Source organism: Lontra canadensis, unplaced genomic scaffold (genome assembly GCF_010015895.1).
Source record: "Lontra canadensis isolate GAN:19392208 unplaced genomic scaffold, GSC_riverotter_1.0 scaffold55, whole genome shotgun sequence".
Taxonomy (NCBI): domain Eukaryota; kingdom Metazoa; phylum Chordata; class Mammalia; order Carnivora; family Mustelidae; genus Lontra; species Lontra canadensis.
Genome location: NW_022631049.1, coordinates 8,457,755 through 8,474,086, shown reverse-complemented (window position 1 = coordinate 8,474,086; position 16,332 = coordinate 8,457,755). Strand labels below are relative to the sequence as shown.

Below are 16,332 nucleotides of genomic sequence, written 5' to 3'. Positions count from 1 at the left end.
AGAATCTCAAGCAGGCTCCAGGCCCAGCGTGGAGCTATACGCAATGGTCACCTGAACTTGAGATCATGACCCAAGCTGAAATCAAGAGTTGGATACTCAACTGAGCCACTCAGGTGTCCCAACTCTGAGATTATTTTAAAGCAAATTCCAGACATCTTATAATTTCAACCCAAAATATTTTAGTATTTATATCCAAAAATATCAGGACTCTAATAATGTAACTAAAATACCATTTTCATACATAAAATAATTTACATTATTGCTCTAAAATTACCAAACATCTCATCAGCTATCAAATGTACACTTTTTAAAAAGCTTGTTAATTCAAGATTCTAGTAAGTTTCATACATTTCAGGTTTTGTTTTTTGTTTTTTTTTAAATATATATATTCCTTAAGCTTCTCTAAATCCTATGCAACATTTTTCTTTCCAACATACTTATGGAAAGAGCTGGGTTATTTGTCCTATAGAATTTCCCACTGTCTAGATCTCATGGTACAACATCTCTTTCTGTTTCCTCCATTTCCTATAAATTAGTTAAGATGAAAATAATTGATGCCCTGAACCTGTCGGGTCACTAGCAGTAGAAAAGCTTATTTAGTGAAAGGAATATATAGATAATTTACTAGATTCGTGTTTGTATAGATATTTAGAAAAATATTTGGGAGTGGAGCAAGTATGTTAGGTTTTTTGGACTCCTATTACTGAGAGCAGTTTAAGTGTTATATACTTAGAGTGCATGAATTAGTACAGGTTAAATTCTTATAGGAAGTATACAATATACAGATTAAGTGATATTTAGATTTGTTTAGTTTTTTTGGCCTGTATTTGTGTTAAATTGGTTTTAGCTTCCATGAAAGGGAAAAAAATTTCCTAAGGAGAAAGATAATTCAGTGTTGAGTTTCAGAAATAACCAGATTTTAAAAATTGTGAAGTTCATAAAATAATTACTTTTTTGTAATAGGGCTTTGCTAATTATTTATCTGTAGGCTCTCCAAAGACCTATCCTTTGTCCTCAAAGAACATGACATTTATTTAAAATTCTTACAATTGAAATATTTTTTTTTTTTTTAAATACAACACTTACATTGTTTTAGGAGAACAATTTTATATGACTGCCATTGAAAGGAAGAAGAGGTTATCTAATTTAAATTTTGTTTTGAAGGAAAAAATAGCATTGGGTTGAGATAAGTAACAGCTTAATTAGACCATAATTACTTAGAATAGGGGATACAGAAAATTTTCCATAAAGGGACAGATAGTACAAATTTTCAGCTTCGTAGGCCATGTTGTTCCTGTCTGCTATTCATTTCTGTCATTATTGTAGGAAAAATAGCAGTAGAGAGCATGTAAACAAATGGGTGTCATAAATTGGGGAGAAGTGAGATCTTGACAATACTGAGTCATCTTACCCATGCACATGGAGTCTCTCTCCATTTATTTTGTTCTTTGATTTCACTCATTAAAGTTAATGTATTTTCTTCATATAGATCTTATACATGTTTCATCAGACTTCTACCTAAGTATTTCATTTTGAGGGGTGGCTCGTGTCGCTGGTATTGTTTGTAAAGTCACGTTTCACTCTTTTCATTGTTGGCATATTGGAAAGCAGTTGACTTTCATTATTAATCTTGTATCCTGCAACCTGCTTTTTGTTTCTGGTATCCTGCAACCTGCTTTTTGTTTCTGGTTTTTGTTTGTTTGTTTTTTGTAGATAGTCTTTATCGAGTTGGGAAGGTTCTTTATTTCTAATTTACGGAGAGGTGTTTTGTGTGTGTGTGGGTGTGTGTGTGTGTGTGTGTGTGTGTGTTTTGTTTTTAAAGATTTTATTTATTTATTTGACAGAGAGAGAGAGGTTGGTCACAAGTAGGCAGAGAGGCAGGCAGAGAGAGGGGGAAACAGTTTCCCCCCTGAGCAGAGAGCCTGATGCAGGCCTTGATCTCAGGACCCTGAGATTATGACCTGAGAGGAAGGCAGAGGCTTAACCCACTGACTCACCCAGGCGCGTTGTTATTTTTTGACTGTAGTGTATAATTCATCTTATATGTTGTTGGGTTCAATTTGCTAAGTTTTTTTTGGAGGATTCTTACATCTGTGTTCTTCAGAGATAACTGCCCTATTTTTTCTTGTAATATATTTGTCTGGTTTTGTTATGAGCATAATGCTGGCTTACTAGAATGTGTTAGGAAATATTCCCTCTACTTATATTCTCTGAAAGATTATAGAGAATTGGTTTGATTTTTTTCCTTAAATGTTTGGTAGAATTCACCAGTTAACCCATTTGGGCCTGGTGCTTTCTGTTTTAGAAGGTTATTAATTATTGAGTTCTCTGTTTTTTATTAGTATTAAGGTCTGTATGCAGAAACTGATCTGTTTCTGGATAGTTGATGCTAAAGAATAATTTTCAGAGTTAAAAAACAAGATTCTCAAAATAATAAAATAAACACATCAACGATTTTATTTTAACTTACTAGTGCAGGAACCAGTAAGATTTTAGGACTAGTTCAAAAGATAATTTGAAAAAAAGATAACATATCTATCTGTACATCCTTTGATCCATCTACCTGTCCACAATCAGAAATGCTGAAATAAATTTGTAGCAGATACAAAACTAGTTAATATCCTAAAAGACTATAAAAATTAATGTTTTTCTTTCTACATGTATGTAAATCAGTTGTACCTCTACCAGGCAAAATCTGCTTGCTTTTCTATAGATAACGGCCATTACATTGCTGCGTGTTACCTACAAATTAACTTTCCTGCCCCTACAGAGCTGTGAAATTGGCCCAGTGGGTTCTCAAACTTTTATGTTTCAGGATGCTTTGATCCTATTAAGTATTGAAGACCCCAAAGAAATCTGTGTGTGTAATATATTAATTAGATTAGAATCAGAATTGAGAAACTTTAAAACTATTCTTTCATTTAAAAAAATAATGAAACCTATTTTAGGTTATCATCTGACTAATGACTTCATCATGGGTATTGAAAGTTTTGGAAAATTTCACTGTGTACTTGTTGATAGAATGAGAGAGAAATGGCAAATAACATCTTGATATTATTATGAAAATAGTTTTGAACTCATAAACACCCTGACAGGGCCTGAGGCATTCCAGGCCTCCCCAAACTGCATTTTGAGAACCACTGGCCTATTTAAAAGGGAAAAAAAAAAAAAAAAAAGGTCAAAGATAATCCCTGGAGGACCTGCTAGACCACAAATAGCATTCTACTGAAAAGATACCCAGTAATCTATTTTGCCTGTTTCTAAATCTTGGTTTTTTTCTTAACAGTAGTCCCTCCTTTGATAAAATATCATCCTGCCCAGCATGGGGCATTATCAAGGCTGTTTCGAAACTATTAAGTGAGAAACTTACTTTATTTTTTTATTATAAAATTAATACAGGTTATTATATGAAAAAATGGAAAAAAAATAGGAAGTGCAAAGGAATAAGAGAAGTCTTACCAAGGAGGCAAATAATGTTAACATTATGGGACTACATCTTTGAGAAGTTTGGGGGAAAAATTCTGTGTGTATATTACCTGTACTTTTTGGCATCCTTTCCCCAACCAAATGTTGTCATAAGCGTATTTCATGTTACCAAAACTTTAAAAAAAAATTGAAGTTAAAAACTGACACTCTTTTGTGATATAAAACACGTCATAGAGCCATCTTAACCCTTATTAATAAGTATATAGTTCGAGAGTGTTAAGTGTATTTGCATTGTTGTGAAACGGATATCTAGAATCTTTAATCTTGCAGAACTGAAACACTACCACTTAAACAACTCCTCTTTGCATTCCCTCATACTTCCCTTTACCTCAGCCCCTGCTAACCTCCATTATACTCTCTTTATCTATTAATGTGGATACTTTAGATACCTTATGTAAGTGGAATTCTACTGCATTCTTTTGTGTCTGGCTTATTTAGTTAGCATAATAAGGTCCTCAAGATTCATCCATTTTGTAGCAGGTGCAGGATTTCCTGCCTTTTTTAAAGCTGTGTAGTATTTCATTGTATGTTTGTACCACATTCTGTTTATGCATTCAGCCATTGATGGACATGGGGGTTGCTTCCACTTCTTGGCTATTATGAGTAGTGATGCTATGAGCATGAGTGTGCAAATATCTCTTTGAAACCAAGCTTTCAATTTGGGGGGATATACCCTGAGCTTGGAATATGGTAGTTCTTTTTCTTAATATTTTGAGAAGCTGACATACTATTTTTTTTTTTTTTATATATATCCCTTGTACCATTTTACATTACCACCAACAAAAGTGCACACATCCTCATTAACATTTTGGGGGTTTTGTGGTTATTTTTGTTGGTAAGCATCTGAATGAGTATGAGGTTCTTAAAACTCTTGATAAACTTCTAAGACGGCAGCATTTACTTCCTTTTATGTGTTGCATAGGGCAATCTTTTCCCAGTGTTTTTCCATTAAAAACCATTTGAACATCATTTTTGTGTTTCAGGGTTTTTTGGTTTTTTTTTTTTTTTTTTTGCTTCTCTCTTTTTTTTTTTTTTTTAGGATATATTCTTAGATACAAAATAAATGGGTCAAAGGGTCTATCATTTTTGAAGTTTTTTGTAAATACCACCTCAAGAAAGGTTTTGCCAGTTGACACTGAATCAAGGTATTAAAGCTTCTTTTCATTTCACACATGTTTATGTTGGGTATTATCTTAGAATTATCTGTGACTGAACAACTGGCATATGCTGTCACATTGTATTTTAATTTGCATTTTAGATATTTGTTCAGTAGAACTTTTTTCTCCAGATCATTTGTATTTTTTTCTTTCTCAAATGGCCTGCTTGTCCATTTACCTGTTTAAATCTCAGGGTTTTAAATAGATTGTACAAAATTAATTACCAATGCAAATATGAAGCTACCAGAACTTTACATAAATGTGGTAAACGATCATGGAAACCCTTAGAAGGAAACTTATGAGAGTTTCAGGCACATTTAAAATGAACTAAAATATTTATTTGTGATTAAGAGTCTCTGGCTGTAGATCTGCATAATTAGTTATCTTAACAAGCCCTTTCCTCATTATGTGAAGGAAAACCTTAGGTCAGCTTCTGTCATTTTATGGCTAATTTGCATTTCCTGAAGTTTGCCTCAGTTGTTTCTTAACTGTCTGTGCTTTTGCTGCTGAGAGTGAGGCTCTGCTACAGAGAAGGCACTTCTAAAGGCAGAGAGGACAGGGACATGATCTGTAGTTTTTCCATTGGACTGAACATGTTTGGAAGAATAGGAGGTAGAAGAACAATGAAATAATCCAAATATTATGAGGAGGGAGGCAGAAGTTTATATTAGTGTGGTTTATGTGATAAAAGAAATGTTATACCCAGTACTTTTTGTTTATAAATGGTATTGTAAAATAGATATTTGAATGCTTAGCTAAAATATTTAAGGCAATTTGCCTGTACAGCACTCAATATTACGAAAATGCAGTATTTAGCACAGACTGATTATTTTCACGTCAGTGTGTCATAAGTCCATATTGTAGGGGAAATGGATTTTCTCCTACCCTAAGTGCTCTAGGTCTGTTCTAATTTAAACAGAAAATAATCCTCTTCCAAGCAGAGAGAGACATTCATGCTTTCAAACTAATTTCAGATGATTATGGTAACCTAGTGATAGAATATAATGCAGTGTCTACCAGCATACTTTAGAGAAGACAACTTAGTGTTATTATGGCTCTGTTCACGATATTTATTTGTTTGTTTATTATTTATTTATTTCTGGGACTCTGTTTTGAGGCACTGTGGCTGTCTGTCTTCCTTTAAGAAGTAAATTGAAGAACGTATCCCACGGAGCTTTCTAGAAAGGCAAGTGTTGGCAGGTAGTACTCCCTGTGCATTTGAGAGACATGATCTGACCCAGTGGTGTAGAGACCTTTGAGAGGATTCTCTGGAGTAAGGGACCAAGATCCTGAGGAGAAGGCTCCTTTTGCATGCTCTCTGAAACATCACTTTATATCTTTCTCACCTGGAAGAGTGGCTATTTCTCCCCAGTGGATTTGTTAGTTCCTAGGCACCATTCAAATCGCAAATGGTTTGATTCATTGTAAGAATCAACTGATAGACCAGAATTTCTAAGAGTACCAAATGCCTTAGTAAGTAGAGAATCAGATACTGTTCACACATTCTGTGGACAGATGACAACTCCAATGCAAAATGGACCATGACATATTTTATCTTAATTTTCTATAACACTTTCTTGATTTGCAATGGTAAAATCTTATAGGAAACAGAATAGAGATTATAAAGTCTTATTCTATGGCTGATAAAGTTCTGGATTAGTCAAACATACTTTTCTTATTAGTGGTAAAGAGTTCTATATTATTTTATGAATTTACTAAAAAAATTGATTTAAGAAATATAAAATGCTGCTCTGTAATTTTTTTTTAAAAGATTTTATTTATTTATTTATTTGACAGAGAGAGAGATCACAAGTAGGCAGAGAGGCCAGCAGAGAGAGAGAGGAGGAAGCAGGCTCCCTGCCCAGCAGAGAGCCCAATGCTGAGCTCGATCCCAGGACCCTGAGATCATGACTCGAGCTGAAGGCAGAGGCTCAACCCACTGAGTCACCTAGGTACCCCTGCTCTGTCATTTTTTGATCTAGCCAGTCCCTGATAACTCTTATTATAAAAGTTTTAGGTAGAATATATGACTGATGGAGTCACATTTTGTAACTTTATGTAGGTTTCATTATTTAAAGGGGCTGGTCCTAAGTAGGTCAAGCTTTGACAGTTTGTAAAATATAACATCATTAATTTTCTACTGAGATTGGCAACTATTATTTGGTTTGTTTATTTATTATTTGGTTTAAGAACTGAGATTCTTAAATGTGTAATTTACCTTCTATTGAGGAGACATTTTTATTTGATTTGATTACTGTTCTTGTTAAAAAAGATTTTATTCTTTTAAGTATTCTCTATACCCAATATTTGGCTTGAACTCACAACCCCGAATCAAGAGTTGCATGCTATGTTGACTGACCCAGCCAAGTGCCCCTTGAAGAAACCTTTCTAATAACCTTGGCTTAAAAGGGACAAAGTATAGGTCCATTTTATGGCAACAACGCTAGAGTTTATTTATTAGTACAATCATCTAGTTGAGAGGCATGAACTTTTTTGAAGTGAAAAAAATTTTTTATAGTATCGAATAGAAAGCCCTTATATTTGTATGAGGAGAACTAATACAAGTAATTAAATCAAGATTTCAAACCACACATTATTACAGCTCATGTTGTAGAAAACTCTCCGTAGGGGAATGCAAACTCTTTTGTCTACTGTCTACTTGTGTGACTTTGGCCAACATTCTCTTGGGCTTCAGTTTCTTCAGAAGTAAAATGGCGAGGCTTGAATTATCTCACCAGTTCTGTGATAGTTCTGTTGTCTCTAGTGGTTTTGAAAAGAGTATAGCATTCACTGTCTTGAGTTGACCCTGAGTATTCTGCATCAGAAGTCAGGATTGACTCCTTTTTAGAGCTAACAAATTGTTATGTGGGATAAGTAATTTGCCTAGTAATACATTTAGTATAATGATAGAATCAGAGAGTTCAGGTCTCCACTAACCTCTTAGATGCCTATTTGACACAGTCTGTCACATACCCATGTCCTTACCTCCACTTCCTATCCCCTACACAGCTGTGGCAGACATGTTTACCTCATGCTTATCTAATGTGACATTTCTTTCCTACTCAGCCCGGACATGGCTTCAGAGCCCTTCCTGAAGCAATATTCTAATAAGCACAACTAATAGACAGTGAAATCTAACCAGTTTGACATGATAGGTAGTAGAATCTTTAAAATAAATAGGTCACTGAAGGTTTTTGTTTTTTGTTTTTTGTTTTTTAAGGAGATTTACTTCTTTGATTCAAGTGGAATATTATGGCTTTCTCTTTAGCAGGTGTTCCCAATGTGATGATTCCTTTTTAATTTAAAAAACTTCTGGATTCCCACATGACCATGAACTCAGTAACCCTTTAAATGAGTTTGTTTCATTAGTCCCAACACATAGATTCACTTGGAAAAATGAGCATGCATATCCGTGTGAGACATTTACATGTTTATGAATTATTACCTTTGTCCCTCCCTACCCCATCCCCACCCATCAAGAGTCAGGCATTAGAAACTGTTACTCTACCACTTTGTCTTTTGTCTTTTTTTTTTTTCTTGGTTTCAATTTAAGTATATTTTTTCAAGATTTTGTTCATGAGAGAGAATAAGAGAGAGAGAGAGAGCGAGAGCACAAGCAGGGGGAGGGGCGAAAGGAGAGGGAGTAGCAGAGTCCCTGCCAAGCAGGGCTCCATGCCAGGACTCTGGGATCATGACCTGAGCTGAAGGCAGACGCTTAACTGACTGAGCCACCTCTGGGGCCTCTCAGTTTAAATTTTTAAAGTAGGATTGAGTTTTTGTTTTTTAGCGATCTCATCAGTTGTTTTATACTATGTACCATGGAGTCCCAATTCCAGGAGGTGCCTTGGGGAGAGTCCGCCATCTCCACACCCCTTCCAGCTCTAACCCGCTTGTTTACTTAAAACTTCTATATATTGGGATCCTCCATGGGATTTCATTTGGATGAAGGGTTTCACAGCTTAAAAAAAAATTGAAAAACCCTCATAATCTCATGTTCCCATTTTACACAGAGTGTTTTGGAGTTACCCTGTAAACGCTGGAGCCAGGATGAGGACCCCGATTGTCCCACTTGCAGGCCACTCTTCATCCCCCTGCCAGAGCTGCTATTCATAGGAGCAGTGGAGGTTGTAAACTGACACCACTGCCGGCTGGGAGTGGAACACATACTTATATGGAAAGAAAAATTATTTACATTGTAATACCAGGGGAGGGACAAATCTGTTTCCACCCTTGAATACAAGGTTATGTGGTATACATATTTGTAAATGTTTGTCTTGTTTGGGTGTGGGCTTCTCTAACTATCTGGGGTGGGTGGAGGGATGGTGAAGCTTTTTTTTTTTTTTTTTAATGTTATTTTAAAACAGTGAAAAGCGATGTGGTAAGCAGAAGATTTGCTTCCCTTCTCTCTTCTCCCAGTGCTGTGCTCCTTCCCTGCTGTGTTTGGGGGGCATGCTTTACCTTGTCCTGATTTTAAGCACTGTCCAAGCAGAGTCTTTGGTATCTTTCCTAGATTTTTGCCATCAATCAAAGGACAACCTAAGTTCAGGGCTCATTTTTCTGCAGTTGTCCTCTTCCATGATCAAATCAACATGCCATAGAGATACCAGCCACTTAGACTGCTTAACATACCCGACCTAGGCTACGCTTTTCGGTCTGTGGTATTAGCAAAGCTGAAAGTTCCCCTGAAGCCCGCCATGATTTCTAGGAGTTGCTGTCCTTGTTGACCTTGGCTGTTTAGGGCTGTCAGCGATCCAGGTTAACTGGAATGAGTGTCTGGTGACCGATGGCCATGCTGACTGCTCCCACAGATCCCCAACAGGCCTCTTGCTTCCTCACCCTCCCAGGAAGGTCCTCACCTCTCTTATGGAGACGCTTTTCTTTTCACTGCGGCAACGCCAAATGCCTCACTTGGGCCAGTAGTTTCAACCTCTTCCTTTCCCATATGTTTCAGTAGATACAATGATGGAAAAGGGAAAGGACTTTCTCTGGCCTGGCTCACTTTTTACTGAAGCAGTGGAGCGAAAAGTTAGGAAAGAAAGGGAAGAGAAAAAAAAAGGAACATAAGAGAATGTTCCATGGAAAACCGACTATTAGGTAATTAAGCAGTAGTTTTTGCTTCTAATCGTAAAGCTGAGAGGTAGAGGAAATTTGGGGAACTTCATGGAAGACTTTCCATGAAATTCCAGTAGGAATTTCTTGCCATTTTCCACATGGCAATTGCAACAACTGTCTGCTGCCTCTTCCTCTCGTCCATCAGCTCTCCAGCAGTCTCTCTTCTTTCAGAATGAATTAGGATGGCAAATTACAGGCTCTTTGTCCACTAAGGAGAGACTCTGAGAGCTTTAGTGACTTTAGCACATCACCCTCAGTGCTGCTCTAGAGAAAGACTCTCCAAGTTCCCTTCCAGGGCAGAAGCTTGGTGAGTCACTCAGGTTTGAAGAGCCCTTCAAGTGTGTATGGACTTAAGTTGCTGGGAATATTTCACTAACGGTAACTTAAGTGTTCTTCCACAGGCAAGTAAAGAACCGGGAGGTGTTAAAATGTCCATCGCTCATCTCCTTGTCATTGGAATTATTGATTAGTTTGCCATAATTCAACCAGAGTAACTGGTAAAAAGGGTGAGAGTATTATCACAAGGATTATTCCTCAGAACCTTTTTTTTAAAGGCATCCCTAGAAGGGCACCTTGGCGGCTCAATTGCTTAAGTGTGAGTGAGACTCTTGATTTCGGCTGGGGGGCGATCTCAGGGTCCTGGGATCCAGGCGTGGGGCTCATGCTGGATGTGGAACCTGCTTCAGATTCTCTCTCCCCCTCTCTCTGCTCCACCTCCCCCAACCCTGCATCTGTGTGCTCTCTCTTAAAAAAAATAAATGAATAAAAGGCACCTCTAGAAATCTGAGTAAGATCTATACTCTAGTTAACTGTAATGTGTCAGTATTAATTTCCTGGTTTTGAGAATGTATCATAGTCACAGAAGATACTACCAGTGGGGGAAGCAGGGAATTTTTCTGTACGTTTTGTTTTGTGTGGGGTTTTTTTGTTGTTGTTGTTTTTTTTTTTTTTTTTTTTTGCAATTTCTTATAGTCTGTGGTTATGACAAGGTAAGAAAAAAAAAAAAAGAAAAAGAAAAACCTTGAGAACAATTATCCTTCCAGGTAAGACATTTCAGGTCTGACTTCGTTTGCTTCTTGATTTCCATCCTTGCTTCCTCCCTTCCTACTTTCCTCTATTGATAAGATATATTTCACATATATAAGTCATGTGTTTTAGAGTAAATTTTTTTTTCCCTCTTCATGGGCTTATTCGGAGTTGTGCAACCATCCCCACCATCTAATCCTTGAACATTTTCTTTATTTTCAATTGTTTAAAGTCTACGGCCATACCACCCTGAACGTGCCTGATCTCGTCAATGGTTTAAAAAAGTTTCGTATTTACTTAAGTAATTTTTTTTTTAAAGATTTTATTCATTTATTTGACAGAGAGAGATCACAAGTAGGCAGAGAGGCAGGCAGAGAGGCAGGCAGAGAGAGAGGAAGGGAAGCAGGCTCCCTGCTGAGCAGAAAGCCCGATGCGGGACTTGATCCCAGGACCCTGAGATCATGACCTGAGCCGAAGGCAGCGGCTTAACCCACTGAGCCACCCAGGCGCCCTTACTTAAGTAATTTCAACACCCAACATGGGGCTCAAACTCACGACTCTAAGATCAAGAGTTGCATGCTTTTCTGACTGAGCCAACGAAGCACCCCTAATCCTAGAATATATTCAGCTCTCCAGAAAGGAACTTCATAGGCATTAGCAGTCATCCATGACTACCGTCATCCTCCGCGTCCTCCCATCCTCACTTTCATCCCCATCTCCATCCCAGGCAGCCACGAATCTGCTTTCTCTGTGTGGATTGTCCTGTTCTGGGCATTTAATATAAATGGAGTCATACAATATACGGCATTCTGTGATGGGCTTCTTTCACTTCTTTCACTTTCAACTTGTTTTCAAAAGTTCATCTGTGTCATAGCATGTATCAGTACAATAGTTCTTTTTTTTGTTGCCAAATAATATTTCATTTTATGGATATACCACATTTTGTTTATTTGTGGAGATTTTGGTCATTTCCATTGTTTTGTTATTATGAAAAATGCTGCTATCACTATTGTGTACAAGTTTTTGCGTGAACATATGTTTTCAGTTTTCTTGGGTAAATATCTAAGTATAGAATTGCTGGGTCATATGGAGACTCTATGTTTAACATTTGAGGAACTGCCAAATTGTTTTCTGAAGTGGCTGTACCGTTTTATATTTCCATCAGCAATGAATGAGGGTTCCAATTTCTTTACATCTCAGGTGTTTCTTAAATACCATATTTTTGTTGTGTTTGCAGAATGCTTCCTCTTGTCTTGGTGGGTATGGGATCAGGGAGATGAGTGATAATTTTGGAGGAAATGAAACAAATGAAAATGAAATAAATTATTTTCAGATTGGCTCAGTGTAGTTCTGGAAACCTTTCAGCCCTGAGCCTACAAACCTTCCTGTTTGACTGGATATGACATTACCAGGAATTTTACTTTCCTGCTTTTATTCTCCCTAAGGAGAAAAAAGAAATATGTCTTTTCCTCAGCTAGACATGGAGGGTTCAAACAAACATAAAAGACCCCTGAGTTATTAACAATTCCACGGGAACATGTACTTGGTTTATGCCCAGAATAATTTCTCTCCAGTCACTCTCTTGGTGCTTCCTCTGTGCTGCTCTCCACCGGAGCGTAACATTAGAGCTGAATCAAGGTTTGTTCAGTCGGTGTTTGGAAAAGAGACGGTGACTGGATGCTGGTCAGCTGGCTCAGGGCCGCCAGCAGGCCTGGCCTAGACCATGCTTTCTGCAGGCCGCAGCGTCTCGGGCTTGTTACAGGCCTGCACGTGGCAGTGGTTGCGTGTACCATGTTCATAATCCACCATGGCCTTGAACAGGCAAGTTCAGAGATCCTGGAAGTGGCCCAGGACACCAGCCAAAGGCAAGATCCCAGATCCTTTGCTCTGTGTGGGACCTGGGGAGTAGGCAGGGAAGGGAACAATGAGAAATGGAGAAATGAATTGTCATTTCTTCGTCCTGGTACATAGATCTAACTCCCACTACCTTCTGGCCACTCTCAGTTACTTTGGGTTATGTATTGGCAGTGAGCAGTCAGATTACTGTAGCGGAGAAGGCCTGCCTCTGATGACTGCTCTTTTCGCATTCCCTCATTTTTATTCTCGCAGGATAGAACTTTATGGATGATGTTTGCGAGCATAGATTGCCTCTAGATTTTCATTCCTACACCCAGTGTGAGCCTCTTTCACTCGTCTTGTGACACAGGGAGGGTCTGGAAGGTGAGTGTTGGTCCCTGGGGCTTCGCCAACCCTGTTTTAGCTGGTCTGCTCCTCTGAGCACTGTCTAGTCATACCTCCTGTGACTTGCCAGAATCCCTCCCTGAAATGACCTACTCAAATCAGGACAGGACCTCATGTTCCTATCTGCTCTCCATTAAGAACTGCACATCTCAGGCACATACATTCAGGTCCTGTGTTAGCTCTATCAAGTCAGTATCTTGCTTTCATTATTAAAAATGAGGTTGGCCTTGTGAGTGTGTGTGAGTGGGTGATTTTTGGACAGCTGCCTATTTATTACATCCCTGCAGATTGCCTATGCATTTTATTATGCTTGTGTGTCCTAGATTAGGCCCCCTCAAAAAAAGGTTTTAAGTCAACTAATTCAAGGGTCAATATCACATCACCGTGAAGTATTTATTGGTAAACTTTAGAGTAGCAGTTGATGTGTTTTTTGTTAGCTATGCCTCTATGTAATTTCTGTAATAATCTGTGTATTTGGCTTAATTACTTTTATTGGAACTGCAATGAGTTGAATTCTAAATATATACACATACATTTCTTTTGACTTCTTATGGTCCAGCCATGCTTTGACTGGATTGAGGGTTCATAATGCCTTCCCATACTCCCCCCAAATTGGAGTTTCCTACCGTTTAAACATTTTTTGAACAGACCTTTGTTCATCTGACATTATGTTTGACCTGGTTTTGGGAGAAGGAGAACTGTCTGAAAAAGGCTGGTTCTCCTGCGGGTGGGGCTTAATCTGTACCTGTGCCTTTTTTGTCACTGACCACGGTGAACTCAAAGAAGCAACCTGTCTGACCTGCCAGGTCTCAGGCCTCGCTTCCTGTGAGTGTCTGTTAACTGATTTCTGAGGCATCAGTCACCGTAACACTTCATACAGCTACCTTCAACTTGAGTACCGGAGTGGATTTACCTACATTACAGTTTCTTCAATATAAGGCCAGTATTATTTGATACAGGAAAATCATCCTCTCATCTCTTTGTGGTATTTTCACCTTTAATGGGCTTCTGAGCATATCAGTGTGGTTTGTGACTGACATTATGAGGAGTCTGAGATTTGATTCTTCTAAATAAAACATGCCCTACGCAGTCCAAAATGGTCGCAACTAGCCATCTGGGGCATTTAAATTATAATTAGTTAAAATTAAAAAGTTGAGTTTGTCATTCTTACTAGCCACATGTCAGACCTTCGTTAGCCACATTTGGCTGGTGGCTATTCTCCTGGACTGTGCAGAGATAGAGCGTGTCAGCATGGACTAGGGTGATTCTAAACTTTTCTCTGTCCCATAAGGTCCAAGGAAGACATTAACCACAGCAAAGAGAAAGCTTTGCTTAGGTGAATGTAAGTGCTGGTAAATTGCGGCTGTCTATTCCTAGCCTAAATGAGAGAAGTAACAGGATGTGTCATTCATGCTTCAGTTGTTTCTGGGCAGTGTTTCCTTGCTATGGTTCAGTTTCCAAAGGGCTATGAATGTCCAGTAATCAGAATCGCTCATATTCCAATGCATGTTAGACATTCTGAAACAGTATAAATAATTACTATCTACATCCCTTCCATTAGAACTGGTACTTCTAGAGGCATCTGGCTGGCTCAGTCTGTAGAGCATGGGACCCTTGATTTCTGGGTTGTAAGTTTGAGCCCCACATTCAGTATAGAGATTACTTTAAAATAACATCTTTAATTAATTAATTAAAATAACATCCTTAAAACAAACAAACAAAAAACCTGATACCTCTAATTCCATCATCCAGGAGTGAGATGAGGGTAAAGTAAAATTTTACTTGAATTTTGGGAGGTTAGGTTTCATTTTGGTTTAAATTTATGTCTGTTGACTTTTAGTTCTTTGGAGTTACTTTTAAGACTGGATATTTGCTAACTATATTTATCTACCTTGAAATTTGTATTCACAAGTTATAAATTTATGAACAGAAGAATTAGGCACGAGTCTTCTACTCCCTCACCCTACCACAAGTGACTGTTAAGTTGGTGCTTTTGTATAACTGACATCCAAGGACTGACTACATACATGCCATAGAACATAGGCACACAATGTGTTAGCTCTCCAGGAAGGTTCTGGTAAGTGGACAGAGGAGTGGCAATTAACTGAAAGACCTTTCCTAGCCAATGTAAGCATTCTTTCTTTAATTTCAATACCTTGAATAATTCTCAGTGGCTCAAGAATATATAATTGTGTTCCTTCTAATGTGGGCATTTGGTGGTGATGGTGTGTACATCAAAATTATATCTAAATTCCTCTTAGGTGAAGGGTGTGATACTGAAGAGGAATTTAACACTCTCTCTCGCCAGGATCCACCCTCTCTCCAACACTGTCAGCAGTCTATCTTTTGTAGGTGAGGTTGTATGCAATTTTTTTTTTAATAGATAATATTTTCCTGGGGGCTGGAAAAAACTCCATAGCAATTAGCCAGTTGTTGACGTAACCGCCTAGGGAAACCATTGCCATGCTGTGCTGTGAGTATCCTGGTTCTTGTTCTCTGCTGTCTTCTGGGACAGGCAAGAGGACTTTTTATTCTTGTTCAGCACCTCAAGAAGCAGCTTTTATATTCTCTCTTTCATGAACAATCACTCATTTTCTTTATTCTTTTATTATGTTTCATGCCTGCTTAGAGTTGGTAGTACCTTTTTTTTTAAGCCCATGGTAAATTTATATGTAAACTATTATAAAATACTCTGCCTCCAAGAGTAAAACCTGGGATAAAGTCTAGAAAATTGGAATTTCTGCCTTTCAGAACTGGATTTTAGGTCTCGTAAAAAATTAGTGTTTCATATGTTCATGAACATACAAACACATAATGTTTAGTTTAAACATGAACTTGGCTCTCATGTGTTCTGATTCATTGAGTGCTTACTCTGGCTTCTTGTTCTCAGGGTCCTGCTTCTCTAGTATTCCTTAGGTGTCCGTTCCTCTGCCTCAGGGACTGTTGTACTACATCTAGCCATGCTTTTACTAATTTTTAACTGTGATTTAATATCTTGCTCCAAATGCATACATTTACCTTGGCTGGGTGCTAGCCATAGATTGTCTTTGGACCCAAGTGCGATTCCTGCTATGGATATAACTGCTTTTTGAAAACACACATTTTCCGGAATGGCATCTATATTACTCATCTTTGAGCCACATTGAAAAGTATCATCTTGGATTTAGTTCTTGATTTTAAGCATTTGATCCACATTTCAAGGCCTCTTCTTCTGTGATTTTGTTTTACCAGAAGCTTTTGGCAGGAGATAGAATGATCTGGGGGAGAGATCCATGGAAGTCAGGGAATCGATAGCTCTGTTCTCTGTACA

General features: G+C 38.0%; 1 protein-coding gene across 2 annotated transcripts in view; it reads left to right on the top strand.

Moving 5' to 3' along the window:
• DAAM1 (dishevelled associated activator of morphogenesis 1) overlaps nt 1–16,332 on the top strand; it is a 161,251-nt gene that overhangs the window by 15,363 nt on the left and 129,556 nt on the right. The window lies entirely within an intron of this gene.